The 13,004-nt window shown below is 35.3% G+C and overlaps 1 pseudogene across 1 annotated transcript; it reads left to right on the forward strand.

The window, feature by feature from the left end:
• The first annotated feature begins 5,355 nt into the window (after nucleotides 1–5,355).
• On the forward strand, nucleotides 5,356–6,248 carry LOC120089079 (uncharacterized; annotated as a pseudogene). Its single transcript, XR_016524126.1, has 2 exons — nucleotides 5,356–5,626; nucleotides 5,817–6,248. The product of XR_016524126.1 is annotated as an uncharacterized LOC120089079 (transcript).
• The last annotated feature ends 6,756 nt before the right edge of the window (nucleotides 6,249–13,004 follow it).

Below are 13,004 nucleotides of genomic sequence, written 5' to 3' on the forward strand. Positions count from 1 at the left end.
TATGCGATGAACGGGTTGAGAAGGGGTTTAGCTAACACTTCCTAAGATTACGTACAAGTTATGTGATCATGCTACACACAAATAACAGCATGTCATCTCTCAATGCAAATGCCATAATTCCTATTTCTAGGACGCATGCGATGTATACGAAAATGTAGATAGGACTTATGTCTAAGGCTCTATTCTTGTCTATGCGATGATAAATGATGCACACATACACAAGGTGACCGCATACTATCATATCTTATTTCTAGGGTGCATGTGATGCATTAATAGCAATAGAACTTATGTCTAAGTTTCTATCTCTTGCTTATGCAGTTCTAATCTGACTCTCTCAAGCCTAGATTCTAATCTGACTCCCTCAAGTTTAGATTCTTTCTTTAGACTATACTCTCAAGTATCTCTAAAGGGTGAATGACGCATACATAAGACAAGATGATCGCATAAAGTGTAAATCTTAGGTCATGCAAGCTAAGTACTTCTCATCCCATTCGGAAATTTAGCTACTCATGCAAAGTATGAAGAGATTGAACATAAGTTGAAATGAGATTTCCATTTTCTATAACTAAAATGTAGAATATAGAATAACAATGGAATGTAGAGATAAGAAACCTAGTAGCAATGTCTTGCTCCTCGAGGCCTTTTACACTGTCTTTTTCACTCCAACTCTGTCCAGATGAACATTTTTGCTTTCGCAAGTGTTGGCCCTCTCTCCCTATGTAGTGTTTCCCGGCAGTCTCTCGGGCTGTCCGGGAATGATCTCTCGGCCTCTTCGTCTCTTAGCTTGTCTCCATCTTCTAAGTATGAGCATGAATATGAACATACTAATGACTCACTAACTCTCTATTCTTCCATTCTAACTTCGCACCGAGGAGAATTATTGTCGCACCTACAAGGAGAAAATGCACACCACATCCAAGAAGCAGTCACATATCCAAAACAACTATAATTAAATAAATAAGCTAAACTAGGAAAGCAAGGTAAAGATAGCGTAGAAGACGTCCCTGGAGAAATTGGAGTGAAGCCACCGCAAGGAGTCTTCCATGTAGGAGATTGATCTCAACTGCTTAGGTCAAGAGGCTTCTGACCTATTGGAACTTCCGACAATTGTTGGGCGTATGTTGGTCGTCATGCGCTTATAACTGCTTTCAGCTCATGCAACAGATAGCCTTTCTATCTCGGGGTCAATACTGGCTTTCGGCGCATCGCCTATACTTCAAATATTGTTTGCAACTTGGTCGCACAAGCTACAATACTCCCAAGGTAAAAAGGTGCACCTGCGAAAACACAAAAATCAACAAACTATTAGCTGCCAAGTCCCCGGCAACGGTGCAAAAAACTTGATACGCAAAAAATTGAGTGAATAAATATGTATTTATCTTATGATATGCGTTCGTTCTCCATGCGTCACTGGTCATATGTTGGACTAAAGAATATGCAATATGCGTCTAAGAACCTATGCGATGACCATGCATTCCTGCCATAAGTTTTCTTGCTCTTTCACCAAGTATAACGAGATCGCAAGTTTCTCAAGGTGATCCGAGGTCGAACTCAGGGACTTGTAGCTAAATGTTATGAAGTAATGTGTTTGCGATGAAGAATAAAAGAATAATGAAGTTTAAGGACTATGCGCTACTCCTACTCCTAACTAAACAGATTAAGCAATGGAAGTATGATTATGAGAGTTGGTAGGGACACGACAACTGTTAACGCATAATAAGATGCATGGAAAAATAGATAAAATGGTGGAGGGGATGATTTCACTGCATCAATAAGCTTGATTGCAAGGGTAAACCCAACCAGCACAAGTTATGCGATTATGCTATACACAATTGTCTAGGCGCATAGGATGCATATGCGATAGTGTCAATAGGACTTATGTCTAAGTCTCTATTCTTGCTCATGTGATCTAACACATAAATAAGGTGACCGTATACCACCGTATCCTATTTCTAGACACATGCGATGTGACCGCATACTATCATATCCTATCTATAGGGTGCATGCGATGTGTAATAGCAAATAGAACTTATTCATAAGCCTCTACTCTTGCTCATGCGATCTAATCTGACTCTCTCAAGCCTAGATTTGGTTTTTAGACTGCTCTCTTAAGTATGTCCAAATGATGAATGATGCACTCATAAGACAAGGTAATCACATAAAGCATGGTCGACATAAGATTATTCCTATCTCTAAGAACACTGCTTACTTTGCTTAGTGAGTTACACTACTTACCCTCTCGGGCAGTTAGTCGATGTTGATCAGCTCATAGACAAGCATTGTGACTGCTCATAGACAAGCGTTGCTATAGCCTCACATTAAGCAATGAGGATTTTCTCACAATACTCGCGCAACGCACACCTCTCGGAGGTTTGCTACATGCTTCATATGTCTATGCCGCATGATTAAGTATGCAATACTCTAGCAATCTTACTTAGTCGTTGCAATGAAAGTGAAGGATGATAAAGAAGAGGTAAATGAAGATGGAATCGAAGGAAATCACGAGATGCATTGATTACAAAATGTATTAATGTCTTAAGTCAAAATGTAATACAATATAGAGATAGAAGAGAGATGTAGGCAATGTCTTACTTCCATCAAATGTGTTTCAAGGCTGCCGGTGGTGCCATAGATGGGCGGTGGAGTAGTCTCTCTCGAGATCTATCTTCGGCGAAGCTCCGGTCGCCACTCGGAATGGTTGGAGGAATGAAGAACTCTTAAAGAATGTCTTCTCACGCTTTCGTCTGTGATCACAAGGATCTGCCCTAAGGCAGAAGCTCGGATGATTTGAAGTTGGACTCTAAGGCTCTATTTATAGAGCTCGATCATCGACAGCATTAATGGACCTACTCTGAATTTCTGCTGCTAACGGCGTGATAGACCTACTATGAATCTCTGCTACTAACGGCATGGTAGGTAAAATGTCAACATCAGCTTTTGATACTCCCAAGGTATGCGTTCATGCTTGGTTTCCGAAGTACTATAGCATTCCACCACTCTTACGTTCATCCCTTTATTATGGTTATTACTCTGTAATCTCAACCTTTATGCGATGGACGCATGCGATTAATGGCCGCAACATCCATGCAACGAACGTATGCGATCGCCTTTTGCGATGGTGGGAATCACCGCATGCGATCGATTCCTGCGATAGCTACAAAAGTAGACATTTGGATGCAGAATAACACATAATATTGGGTTAGCCGAGATTTTCAATGTTGATCGATGCAAGCTCACTTTTCACATTAGGATAATCACCACATATTCCACTCGTTAGCCCTCATAATTCTAAATAAAAGGCTTATAATAACGTGCATTTCTACTAGTTATCAGTACCTTATTCTGGTAACACTATCAGATACAACCTACTCTGTAGTTATTACAAGTTGTTGTAAAGATACTACAAACGAAGTGATCCAGATTCGTTCATGTAATGACATGAAGAGTGGGAGTGTCCTATACAATGAGTTTGCATATGATCGAAACAAGAAATAAGTCACTCTTACTTTATAACGCTTTTTATTGTTTAAGACTTACTATTTCGCTTAGATGACCTACGTATCTCGATCTTAATCCTAAGCTAACTATGAACTCCTATTTATTCGGGATTATCCTTAGATTTGCATGAGTGAGGGTTGGCTCAACAACACCAGCTCAATAAGCCTCCCATACTGGGTAGATAGTTAGGGACATAGGGTGCAAGACGGAATTCACACGTACCCAATTTAGGGATAGAGAAAAGGTTGTTCTCTTAAGTACTGAATCCAGGTCTTGAATAAGGGGCCCCAACCTCTCACTGGCCCAATAGGGATCTGGTTTAATGATTAGATCAAAACCAATTGTTCGTTGGAGGATCAGTAGGAACTTAAGGAACAAGATGTAATATCGGGGTAAAACATCATATTGACCCAGGCATTATTACGAACAACCTATGAAGGGTCGACTTACTAGTTATGGTTAAATCATGTGGACACAAATATATCTACAATGAGGAGGATGCAACTATTGAGCTATAGTGGTGCGACTTGATAGTTAACGAATACTAATTAATTTGGTCTAACGAGCTTTAGCCAATTACTCTTAATCGTTGGAGCTCATGATCTGTAGGTCCATAAGATCTCTCTACTAGCTCGTAAAACATGAACACCTTGAATTATTAAATTGCATGAATTTGGAATGATATCAATTTGAAATGTTCAAATTAAAATTAGGGTTTGAATTTGGATAAGTTCAAATTCAAATTAGAGTTTGCATAAACTATATTTAATATAATTATTTAACATTTAATTTATTGAAATTAAACGAAATTGGAGAATTTATGATATTTAAATATTGATTTAAATATCAATTACATGAATTAGATTCATGTTTGAATTTAATATGTGATTAATTTGATATTTGATATTAAATTAATTAATTAATAATGTTTAATTAATTAAAATTCAAATTAATTTCCAATTTAAAATTCAATTTAAGAAATTGAATTTTGATATTTGATCAATTATGAGGTAATTAAATCAATTTTTTGATTAATTTTTTAATTAAATGATTATTGAAATGAAAAATTGGATTATATGGGTTTTGCCCACAAACAACTTGAGAAGGAGGTGTTCTTCCTACAAGCATACACAAATCCCACTTGAATTGAGAAGTAGGTTCTAGTCATTTGGTGGTTGAGGAATGCTTGCATGCTGAAGAAATATAAAACTCTCAAGTCTGAAGAAGAAAGTAAGGGGTTCTTGAGCCGAAAGGAGTTTCTGCTACTTCATCTTCTTCCTCACAAGAACCCTCAATATCCTTTACCAAAATCACACAAATTCGAGTTCCACCACTCAAATTCAAGGCTGAGAATAGTAGAGAAGATCCCTCGATGGTCCATTGTCGATTTGGAGCTGATTTGGAGTGAAGAGCAGCTTGGATTTGGGAGAAATCGTCAAATGTATGTTCTTCTTGAAACCCTCTTTTGAATTTATGAAATAGCATGCTTGAGAACTCAGATTAAATGTAATTAAAGTGCTTATTGATTCTGTTTGCTTCCGTTGCATGCTTATGTATTCCATCATCTTTCCCCTTGCATTTGCTATCGTAGATTCTGAAAATGACGTATCATGGATATGGTTTTATGAAAACTTACGAAGTTGTTTTGGGAAACGAGAGAATCTAGTCATTATTTCTGATAGGCATCTTAGCATTCTTAAAGAAGTTTTAAGAGTGTTTACTAATGTTAAGCATTGTGTGTGCATATAGCATCTCTTAAGAAACTTGAAACTTCATTTTAAGGATCCATTGCTTGATAATAATTTCTTTAGTTGTGCTAATGCCTACACTATTGTTGACTTTGAGTACCATGTGAGATCCATGGAGTCAATCTATCCAAATATTAGAAGTTATCTTAGTAGTATTGGGTTTGAGAAGTGGTCTCACATCGAATGTTGTAGAAAGTATAAAGACAGTTTTTAAAGATGCTAGAGAACTACACGTGGCTAGCTTGCTTAGTTCAATAAGAGATATATTACCAAAGTGGTTTTATGATTGCAGTAAAGCTTCTTTTGCAATGAAAATTGTTTCGACTTCTTGGGCTAATAACATATTACGATGAAAACACAAAAAGTCAAGAAGTTTCTTGGTAAGAATTTTGTTTTCTTTTTTTTTTTATTGTCTATCTATTATTATCTATCTCAGATAGACACTGATAGTGCTCTATCTCTGTTTATCTCAAATAGACACTGATAGAATCCTATCTCTATCTATCTCAGATAGACTATGATAGTATTTTATTTATTGATACTGATTACTTTCTTGTATTTATCTATTAGGTTGATCCCATTAGCAACACTGAATACAAGATAATGGATGGACATAAACAGTTCATAGTGAAGCTAGAATTGGGTTCTTCCAGTTTTCGAGTATGGGATTTTGAGGAAATTCCATGTGCACATGCACTTTTTGTTCTTCGAATGCTTAATTTAGATACCTGTTCTTATGTAGCTGACTTTTATTATAGAAGAACATTGTCAGCAACATACAAGTGTTGTGCTAGACCTGTTGAAGTTCATTTGGATTGGAGAGCTAAAGATGATGTCATGAAAGTGTTACCTTCTATTGTTAAACGTCAAGTTGGAAGACCTGAAAAACAAAGAATTCCATATGTAGGTGAATTTAAAAGTTCATCGAAATGTACTCGTTGTAATTGTAAAGGCCACAATAGTAGGACTTGCAAACTTGAACCAATTAATCAAATGATTTAATCATTATTTTTCATTGTAATACATGTATAGATATATGGATTAACATTGGACTTTATGAATGTTATTTTCTGATTTATGATGTTCTTGCGTTATTTTTAATAGTATCTTCACTTTTCAATAGAACTGAAGAAGTACAAAAATTATCTATTGATATCAGGCAGGTGATAGACACAAAAACTAGTTGTGATAGGCACAGATAGTGCCTATTTGACTTTATCTACCGATATCAGGTAGGTGAACTTTAGTAAGAAAATTAGTAGACAGATACAGATAGACAACTATCTGTGTCTATCACTGTGTAAATAAATTATGATATCTATTTGAATCTATCAGTAGATAGTTGCAACATTGTTTATCACTAAATATACAGTCTTGATTATTTTCCTAAATGTACATCACACATTCATTGCAACTATGTCCCCCCTCTTTAAGTCAAATCCTTAAATGATAGGACTCTATTGAAGTCACCCATCCTTTAAAACCCAATTCATTGAAATCTATCACTCTTTATCTCATATAGACACTGATAGTATTCTATCTTTGTTTATCTCAGATAGACAATGATAGAACTCTATCACTATTCATCTTAGATAGACAGTGATAGTTTTAAGTCTTTGTCTATTTCAATTCAAAGTTATCAATAATAGATCCACTCAAATAAACATGTAAATGTTAAATTATTATTGTTTATCATAAACAAGTATGTAAGATAAAAAATTATCTACCAACAACAAAAATACTGATATGATATTATTGTTTATCATTGAAGTCCACCACTGTCTATCAGATAGTGTTCTATCTTTGCCTATTTGAGATAGACTGTGATAGAGTTCTATCAGTGTCTATCTGAGATGGACAGTGATAAAATACACTATCTCTGTCTATTAGATAGACAGAGATAGTGTTCTATCTCTCTATCTATCTCAATTTAAAGTTATCAATAATATATCCACTTAACTAAACAAATATAGAGTGCAAACGATATAGAAATTATAGAAACAGATATTAACGTTTACAATTAAAGTCCATCATTATCTATCTTATCATTGTCTATCTTAGATAGACAGAGATAGAGAACTATCACTATCTATCTAATAGATAGTGATAGCCCTCTATCTCCTTCTATTTCAGATAGACAGAGATGGTCTTCTATCTCTCTGTTTATCCAAATTCAAAGTTATCAAAAATAGATCCACTCAACTAAAAAAATATAGAGTGAAAACGATATAGAAACTATAAAAATAGATATTAGTATTTACCATTGAAGTCTATCACTGTCTATTTGAGATAGACAGAGATAATGCTCTCTCACTTTCTATCTCAGATAGACAGAGATAGTGCTCTATCTTTGTCTATCTCAATTCAAAGTTATCAATAATAGATCCACTCAGATAAATAGGTATATATTGATGTTAAAGTTTTTCAATAGCTGCTAAAGTTCCTAAGATAGATAGTGATAGTTAACAAGACAATGAACAAAACATGTTAATTTTATAAATTCCAGAAGTAGTTGATTGTCAACAAGTAGAAAGAAACTTACAAATTATATAAAGTAGAAAACAAAGTACAAAGAAATGTTCAATTTGAAACTTTACAAACTGTATAAAGTAATCCAATTATTGTCTATCATACATACAAACCTCTCTACAAACCTCTCTTTAAGATAGACAGTGATAGAGGACTATCATTGTCTATCATACATACAAAACTCTCTTTCCCTTTGGCTCTCATTTTCAACTTGGATCTACAAGGAAAAGCAATTTTAGTTAATAAGTATGCAAAAATAAAATAAAGTAGTAAATGACAAACCAAATATTTATCCCAGGTAAATATGTTGTTTCACGGTCAACCATTGTATCAAGATCATGTCTTTCTTCAGAAATTCGAAGGCTAAGAGAAGCCGGTTGATTTTTTTTCCACACCTTCTTTATGCTCTTATTATTTTTTGTATGGGCTGGGATATTTTCGGTATTCATATGTTGGGTTGGGCTTTCTTCCATCCATTTTGGGTTCCTTTTAAATTTTGCTATTGGTTGTAAATAATTTGGGCTTTTTTATTACATTTGAAAAGACCTCTTAATCGAGTTGTTCAAATTATTTAAGGGAAATATAGGGATTATTTATATTAATGTGATTAATATAAAGTATAATGTATATTGACACATAACAATACATAGTTAATTATAAATATGATTTATAATTAAAACTATATAGTATATGAGAGTAATATATTTGAATGAGATTCAAATATAAATTATATGAATGAGATTCATATAATTACGATAGGTTAAAATTAATGTGAATGTGAATCATATTAAAACTATAGGTTATGAGAGAGTTACACATTTTTAAGCATGTTTAATTAAATGTGTGATATTCAAATAAATTTATGATTAATTAATAAGATTAATTATTATTATTATTATTATTATTATTATTATTATTATTAAATTTTATAATTAATCAATAAGATTAATTCATTATCATTATTTTATAAAAAAATTAATTTTAATTAGATTAAAATTAAATAATATTTAAAAATAGCTCCCATGTAGATGTATGTCATAACCAGTCCCAGACTACTCTTTAAGCCTAGGAAAGGACATGACTGCAGTAGTTATCAACTCTTTTGTTGACACTCACTACCTAGTAACTCTAACGGAAATAATTCTGATATCAACATGCAACTCATACACAGTGGAAGCCTCTTAGGCCAAATTCATTAAGTTTAAACACACAATATATTTAGAGAGATTAGATTACTAGTTTCAAAAGTTCCGATGCCCAAAACCTTAGTCCCTATATAAACAATTGTAACATGTGTACAATATTTACAGTAACCACCTAATCGACAGGTTACAATATCTTTGTCCTTTAGTGGCAGAGCAGATGCAGAGCTATCTCCTAAGAATTTGACCGCTACCTAGGGGAAAGGAAAATATTTGAAAATGGGGTGAGCTTGCTAGCCCAGTGAGTGACTTAAGAAAGAAAACTGATTCTCATGCAAAAGTTTCAATAAAGAGATTAAACTGAAATATAAATTTCTACAGTAACCTTGTACGACGATATAAACATTTTCCAAGCATAAAGCATATAAAGCTATTTTTATTAGAAAACATTAAAACTATTCCTTAGTTAAGAAATACCCTTAAATCCCAACGTCAACTGTTAGTTAAGAGAGAACCATTTTGCTCAATCTCAGACTTTAACTACCTATGTGCACATGGCCACGCTATCGTCATACCTTAGGTACTTTTGCTCAGATACCTTTTCAAAACTTGTCCTTCAGTATCGAGCTGCTCGGATACCTTATGAAATGTCCTTCAGTATCGAGTTGATCAGATACCTTCTCAAATGTTCTTCGGTATCGAGTTTCAAGTAAAACTAGTCATAAAATGACTTTCTCTTTAAAGCATGTAAGGCATACCGTATAGAAAACATGTCTTAAAAGATACTAACGCATGCTTGGTGTATTTAAACACACATAAATAGTTTTTCAATAAACAGTCATACATGGCATGCGTTTAAAATATAACTCATGTTTTGCTTGGAAATTACTTCGTAAAACTAGCTAGCATGAGAATAATATTTATTTAAAACATGGTTTCTTTAAAACATTGTAATTATTTAGTCACTCACCTTGGTCGTTTAGGAACCTTTCTCTCTAGAAGTTCCTTGGTTACCTTGGGCTCCCTTTTGAACCTAAGATCCAGATTCAATTTAAAGCTCGGATTACTCATAGTTATAAGCTTATCTCGAGATACTTTCTTCTACAAACATGCTCTAAAATGTCTCAGGAAGTTTACCTTAAAATATTAGCTCATAACTCTTCGTGATGAATCATCAAAACATCTAGAATGACCCAAGCTTACCTGATAGCTTGACCCTTCTGTCATTTCCTCACTTTCTAGCTTGATTCCTTGGAGCTTCTTCTCCAGCAACCCTATCCTAAAAACTAGACTCTCAGAGCTTTCAGATGGCTTTGGAATCATTCCAAACGCACGAGTATGCTGGGAGATATCCTCATCCCAAGTTGACGCTACTTCCAGACTTCACTGTCGACTGCGTCTCCTTCTCTTGAAACTTTATGACCAATGCCTGGTTTTGCTACCAACGCATGCGTTCTTTCATCAATGCGTAGTTTCCTCATAATCAGCCTTCATACACTCTTCTTAATATTCTTTGAAGAGAATTTGAGTTATGATCTGAAGAGAAGTCCTTGGCCCTATTTATAGGCGTCCAAAATCTCTCCAAGGCCGACACCTCCTACTTGGCGACATGTCCAAGTATCTTTTCCCCACACTATCAATGCAACCTTCATGCCATTGCAATCTAAGGTGTCTTCCTCTTCCTTAACCCACACATAATGCTTAAATTTGCATGTCTTCTTGTGCATCCACCTCATTTGCTTGAAGCCCAAGATTTCTTCCCAACAAGCCACATGTTCGGATGATCACCATTGGCTCATTCCACACCCTTATGGTCGCAAGCCATCTTGGCCGATCGCTCCCTCACATGACCTATGCGCCCATCTAACCTCCAATGCGTTCATCCAACCTAAAATGTGGTCATCCTACCTCAAATGCTTGGTCGTGGATGCCATTTTCTCTTGCATGGCTTTACCTTTGGCCTATGCGCTCAACTAGGATTATGACCAACACTCTTCCAACGCATACTATTATCCTTGTCCTATGCACCCACATGCCCTCGAATGTCCTTGGCATATAGTACATCACCAATGCATAACAACCTTTGGGTAAAGCTAGTTCTCAACTCAACACTTCATGGTATAGCTTACCATCGCCTTGGCTCTTGCTAACGCATCCCCTATGGCCAACGCATGTATGTCCTTGTTTGCCAACGTCCTTAGTCTCTTATTCAAGACCAATGCAACCTAACCTCATAAACCTTATGTACCGCAAGCCTTAGTAACGCAAAAATGTTTCACCATGCGTCCATCATGGCTTGTCTCATTTCCTAGCTCATCGTCTAGTACTGTTGCCGTATAACACCATCGCATAGGGTCTACGCCTATCGCATAGCACACAGCTTACCGCACAGCTCTCGCTCATCGTGTAGCGCTGACGCCCATTGTCTAGCAAAGCACAGCTATTGTCTAGCGCACACGCCCATCACGTAGCGCCATCGCCCAACATCATCATCTAGCACTGATGCCGATCGTTGCTTGTCCTCAAGCATATCTTCTACTAAGGCAATAATGCTCAATTCCTATCCTATATTTTTTGCAACGAATGGTTGATCCGAATGTTACACTTAGGCACATTACTTAACAAAGTAATTTCCTTCCATCCTTGCTAATTCCTAGCAAAGCCCTACTTTATTCGTCTATATAACAAATTTCTGCTCAAAGATTCTTTTCTAGTTTTAAAATAGAATGTTTATCTCTTCTTTGTCGAAACAACTTGATGCATCTATTTGCGGTGGTCAAAACTTTGCATCATTTGTTTAGAGACTGTTGATCATGGTTACACCCTTCAGTTTGGCTTGTTCCCACGGGTGTCATGCGAACATCCAACTACGGTTGTGTGCCAATTTCAACTTTAACTCATGGTATTCAGAGGACTTGTCTCCTGCATTCTTTTATTTTGTTTTTGTTTTTTTTTCATACTGCATTGTTCTTGGAAACCCATCTTTGTTTTGGCTTACTCCTATGGGTGTCATACGAACATCCAACTACGAGCAGGCTCCTTTCACAACTAAACTCTTATCAGGTTGGGAACATTTTTTAGGCTTTCCCTTGTGCTAACATTGGAGTTTTGCATAATTTTTTTTTGAAAATGGAAATAAAATAAACGCATTTTCTTAATGATCACATATTCTTGATCTCATCTGCTCAGACCTTCCTCACCCCTAAATTTAAAGATAAGCAAGGTTCTCATTGCATTGTTTGGATAGACTTGACAAACACTTAGAAGAAAATTTCAAAAAGAAGGTTTGAGCAGAACTTTGAAAAATAAAAGGTAAAGTACTGCTAAACTAAGAATTAATTAGGTGTTAGTCAGAATTTTCAAAGTATGGGAAATGTTTCTAAGTATAAACATATAATACATCATGGCAGCGCAATGAAGATCGTAAAAATAAATGATTAAGAACATCGCAAATAATTGAAAAAAGGATGATAAAGAAAAAGGCACAGGAAAAAAGGATTGAGTATGTACTCAATTGTATTGAATATTAACAAAGTATACAAATAAGTATAAATGATCGCAATACAAAATTTTTGTCTATATAAGAGTCAAAGAAATTGATAAAAAAAAAAAAAAAAGAATTAAGCTTTTCTTTCAAATTTGATTCAGAAGGGTGCACGATTAAAAATTCACACCATGCTTCCAATAAACGTAGATACATTTTTGCTGAGGACGGGCAACACACATGTACTCCTGCATCACACCCCTTATCTAAACACATTTTTGGAGGATCGGGCGCACAACATTTCTATCAGTACAACACTACCTCAACATAGTGCATCTAACTAAGGACGGGCAAAGGATACACACACGCGCAACACACCCCTCAATGCGATGCATTTAGGTATAATGGATGCAAGGTGTCTCTTGTTACCACACACTGCACCCATCATCACATTACTTACCAGCTTCTATTTTTTTTCTTTTTAATTCATCAACAACGCAAGTCGAAAAAGATTTTGCGGTGTTTAATGATTCATCCAATCATTCACAAAAATTATACGACCGACGCTACTAAATTAAAGGAATGGAAATACATATGAAATTA

Source organism: Benincasa hispida, chromosome 10, assembly GCF_027475165.1.
Source record: "Benincasa hispida cultivar pf3 chromosome 10, pf3_genome.v1.1, whole genome shotgun sequence".
In the NCBI taxonomy this organism is placed as follows: Eukaryota; Viridiplantae; Streptophyta; class Magnoliopsida; order Cucurbitales; family Cucurbitaceae; genus Benincasa; species Benincasa hispida.